This window comes from Opisthorchis viverrini (assembly GCF_000715545.1).
Source record: "Opisthorchis viverrini unplaced genomic scaffold opera_v5_20, whole genome shotgun sequence".
Taxonomy (NCBI): Eukaryota; Metazoa; Platyhelminthes; class Trematoda; order Opisthorchiida; family Opisthorchiidae; genus Opisthorchis; species Opisthorchis viverrini.
In genome coordinates, this window is record NW_008751676.1 from 204,188 (window position 1) to 209,490 (window position 5,303).

Sequence of the window (5,303 nt, forward strand, 5' to 3'; positions counted from 1 at the left end):
AAAGTGACTGGCTGACATCCATGGTGGCCAAGCTACCAAACGCTTTCGCAGAGTAAAGTAGCCACAGGCCGCTTGCGCGGAGCCCTGGTGTTATTCGCAAGCGTTTGTATCCAATGTCTCCAAGAGGGAATAAGATAGGTGAGTGAAGATGCGAAGCTCGGCTACAAGTCATCAGTCGTCCTGAGTATGGCGATGGCTACCACCATGAACATCATCGAGTTCAGCAGATTATTCCTGTGTTGCATCCTGCAAATGAAACAGAGCTACAGTGGAAAGCAGATTATAGCAGTAAATGTATGTAGCCGTGTATATCTTTCATCCTAGTTGGTCATCACTATTGATGCACCTCTCAATAATCTGTGAGGTGTTTCGAATTCGTGCACTTTTGAACAATCCGTGGACACTATACAGGCTCACTAGCAACTTTGTCAACTTAAACAAAGACTGGCTACAATGCATTGCATCCATCAAGTGGCCATCCACCTCGCTGTTGGCTCTTTTCTTCTATACTGACTGCTAAATGTTTGACTTTCTTTCATTCTGAAGAGAAGTGAATATTGTTTTCACTTGGTGCGCCACCCACTAGTGAAGCTTTCCACAAGCGGCATCGAATGGTTTGGTCCTAATTTGCTTTGCATTGCCTTTCACGAGGTGCCTCAAAGAATAGAGTACTCTAGTAACTGGGTTTGAGAGTTTTGTTCGTTTGCTACAGGTTCCAAGACTGGGGCTTTGTGTGCTCACCTATGACCAAAATAACAAAAAAAAACGAACAAAACACAGATGTTCAGCTGGACTCTTGTAGTAGTGCTGAATGAACACAAGAGTGCACTCCAAGCTATGGTTGCCATAGTCCGACTTTTGACGATGAGCACCATCTGTCCCATAAATTTGAAGTTGTAGAACACCTACGTATGGGAAACATATATAAAAACGTGAGAACTAATTAATTCGAGAAAACCACGAACTTGAAGTGTACGTCCTATGATGAAATTAACCTGGAACTTTTTGATAAACCATCCTCCTCGGGAAGTGTCCTAATCGTACTACACGGAATCGCTGCAAAACACCCAGCTCTTTAAAGGGTGCGGCGCATCGTATATACAACCAATGAAGAAAGATAAACTTAAGACAATGGCTCGCTTCGCGAAAATTCTGGTTTTGAACCGAAAACATCTGAGTATTTATCTGAAATCCCTTCGCGTGCCTGTGTGCCACACAGCCAGACAGATTGTGAAGAAATCAACAGGAAACTTGACGGTTCTCCGAGGACAAGGAAGAACAGTCTACCGTAGGAGTCATAATCAACAGAACAACACGTTTCGTTAAATGTCTTGTTTTTTTGTCTCCTGAGACTTTCGTGCTATAATTTGCAGGGCGCAAATACAAGTATCGTGGGCCTCACTCAGTGAAGCTTTTGGTGAGAAAGGTGTCACATTATTGCACTGTCACTTGCTCCATGTGGTACCAGTGTCCAATTAAAAAGACGGTCCATTTTTCCTTTGGTATCTACTGAGTCTGTGTGTAAAAATGCAACAAATTTAGGGTTCGAATCCTGTGCCCTTAGAAGAGGGCACTTCCAAGAACGACATGATTTTAGCCGGCCCCGAGGAAGCGCAATTTTCGAAGAGAATGGTGTGCTCACTTGGCCATCGGTAGCTCCGCATATTACCGACAGATTAAATTGGAAGCACTGTAGGGTTCACAGAGGACCACATATTTGCTAGCTGTCTTTCTTGACAGCCAACTGATACGTTTTCGATAATGCATTTGTACAGTGATCCCCTTGTTAGACTGACATCACTAGTTTGAGCGGAACAACCGAATTTATTTGTGAAAATCCAGGTGAACAGCTTGTGAGTGCTTTGTGAACGACTAGTAGGAAACATGCGAGTGGTTCGCAGAGCAAGCTATTTAAAGGGTTCTATTGATTATTCCGAGGAACGTTTAACGAATTTCATCACCTTTGGACAACCGACAGCTGCAGTCAAGTATACATCATGTATAAAATATATGTGATACATAAACGACGTACAATAAATAATACACTGAATTCTAACATTCGTCGGATCTCATGGACCGGGAGAAAATGTGACTTCCAGGTATCTGCGACATAATTATCTGCATTCTTCAAGTGGTGTTGTTAGTAGTATGAACGCGAGGACAATTTCTTTGCTGTGTATGGCTAAGGAGATGCCCAACCTAACGGATAAACTTGATCCCTCTGATGTGAAAGCCAAACTAAGTGGTAACGGGATCGGTTGTCAAATGATAGAGGCTACAGAAAACAAGTATCTATTCGGATGATGAACAAATTTTTCATCTGTAATGAACAAAGCACAATGCATTTTCAATATGTTAGTTTCTGAAGGTTTAGGAACAAGATTCTGTAAAACCACCTATTTGAGGTGGTTTTGGGATCAGTTTCTAAAATTGGCCGACTAATGGAAGTTGACAGGCCAGGGAATACATTCCATGACATGCTAAGAACATCCGTGAGATTAGGAAAATGGAGGACCGCTGTGGCAACGAAATCTTGCAAACACACCAACACATCGATCGTAAAATATCCAATCAAACTAACCAGCAAGAATACCTAAGGGACACTGAGCATGGGTTTGTCGTCTCTTGTTGGTCTTCGTCTCTCTCAGAGCTCACACAACCTGATGTTTATTCAGAGAGAAGTCTTACCTAGCAGTAAGTCCAGAGAGTGCTGGCTAAACCTTCCGAAAAAATAACTTCTCACTCGGTTTCAAAATTCGCCCCACCGGTAGTCCACTTCGCTATTTCATGGTAGGCAAGGGCGGAGGAGAGTATAACCAGACAAAACCTATCTAGAAAAGTTTGAGAAAAATTGTAGCATAGACACCTGTAATGAACCAGTCACACACTGAGTTGTTCACTGCTGTGTCCGAAGTGGCTTACCGAACAGATGAAGAGCGCCTTGTGGAAAGAAAGGTTTGACCAAATAAATTTATACCAATCTTGCCCAGTGTGGCATTCATGCTTAAGTGAATGCAGCTGCGGGAAATCGGAGGAGCAGAGGGGATGAGTTGGAAAACTTATTTAATGGACGATCTGGACAGCTTCATGCTAGCTCAGACCACTATTACACTGAACACCGATTGAAGCTCATACGTAACAGTTGCTCGGCTTATGACAAGTTCGTCAAACCAGCTTTTACTAGCTGTCGCCGTATGTACTGACAACCAGAGCATGATTTGGGGGTTGTATGATGTGATTGATCAGTTTAGCAAAAATGTCTCAGTTAAGGTCCTGACTGAACTTTAGTCTCTGTTTTGTCAAACTGGTTGCAACTGACGCGCACGTCCCCGGCTTAGACGTAGTCAGAATGCTAAGCTCACGAACATTATGATTACGATAAAAGCAACCGCATAGTTTTTCTGTGTCAGTAAACAGGATGGTCTTTGCTGATAAGTCGAAGAAAAGCTTCATCCTATTCCGTGGATCCGATTAATGTTTTGATTCCTACTACAAAGAAGAGATAATCCTGCCAGATAAAGGTGCGTTCAACCGTCATCCAGAAGGCGCATATTCTTCGAACTCATGTCAGAAGAAACTTTCATAACGTCGTAGTTCAGGAGTAACTAACTCAAAAGTATATTGAAATTGGTGCGTTAACACGTAAGCCCCACATCTGAGTCAACCAAATTTCCTTGGGATCAAACATGTCACTTGCCAGTAGCTTTAGAGAATAAGAGAGATTCGTGGTGTGTCGTGTGCAACAAAACTATGCAGACTACTACAAATATGGAGACCATGTAATTCCGGACATCTGAGTTACAATTTCACTTTGGAAGGATGAGGTATGATCTGAGCATCTACAAGGTGAATGTGTTTACTATTGGGATATACGGAGAGCAGAAAGACGTCGCAAAAGGATGTTGATGAATTTCGCGAAACGACTCCAATGACATCAGGCAACCATGACCAAAAGGATACATTTAGTTTCAGTGAGACTGTGCTATACTATGCTCTACCTTGCAAGACAATGGAAACAGAGCATCGGACGGTCAGTGGGATTAAAGTGTCCAAGCGTGAGTAACTATTAAACTATGGAGGAGGAAAAATTACACCCCTTGCAATCTGAAAACATAATTCACCAATATAGTTAACGCCTTCCCTGTACATACATGCATTCACATTGTGCGTCAATGATGAATTTCCTCTGGGGTTGGTTATCTGTGTAACAGCGAAGGCAGTGGTTCAAACCAGAAGGACGATGCTCCCTTGCACCAGGTTCGGGAAGAATTCTCCTATACATGGTCGGTAAAATTCCCTGCAAACTACACTCAACTATCCAACCGATGGACGCTCACTGAGTACTCTAATCCTTCAAGTGCAATCTCGCTCAACTGAGTAATCGACTACATAGAAAACAGAAAACTTGTCCCGCATGAAATATACAGTTAACTGAAGTCTAGAACTCAGTTGATTCCGATACGCTGGTGAACGTTTTAAAATGTGCGGAGTTTGTGTCGGGAAGATCATCCGGGAATAGAACATTTTCAGAGAGTCGCAAATGATAAACATTTACTCTGTTAGATGGTGAAATAAATGAGTTCCAGTTTGACAAACCGACTTTCGTCCGTTTTTAGGATTGGGTTGGAAAACAGCCACCACCATCTCACTTTTCTCCAGATGTGGAAAAGGATGAGGGTGATAAGGAAGAAGTAACACCTGATGTCGCAAGCACAGCACCCAACCTTTTGACACGGTTTGTCCATGGGCGTAGTTTGGCATCTAAGAGGCACCGTTGAACTTAATTTCATTCTCTAGATCTTTACCAGCCAGTCTGAACGAATGACGAACAGGAAAATTTGTGAGTTTTGCTAAATATATTATTGTACAGGACGAATACTGTATTACGTCTATTCAGCAAACGACTGACTCGTCCACTGTTTCCATCATATTCACGGAGCGATAAGAACGACAGGTTTACCGGATGATACCGTTTAGTCATCCTAATCTCGTTATCCATAGTGGATCTCCACCATAATCGTTCAGCCATGGTACCCTTTCGGTGCCTAACTGCCATGCCACCCGAAGGTTGCACGAGGGCGGGGATAGTTCCAGGTTGCCCAAGCCTAGACAGGGGAAGTCGAGCGGAAGAGGTCGGGTTCGAACCACGCACCTTCCGGTCAGTAAATTCGCACGCTAACCACTTGAGCCATCTCGCCCCCGGGACACGTAACGATGGCCAAATTAAATTTCGGGATTATAGATCGAATGGAGTGGATGTGTCCAGGTGGCTTAGATGTGACGGTGAATGATGCGAGGCTCGT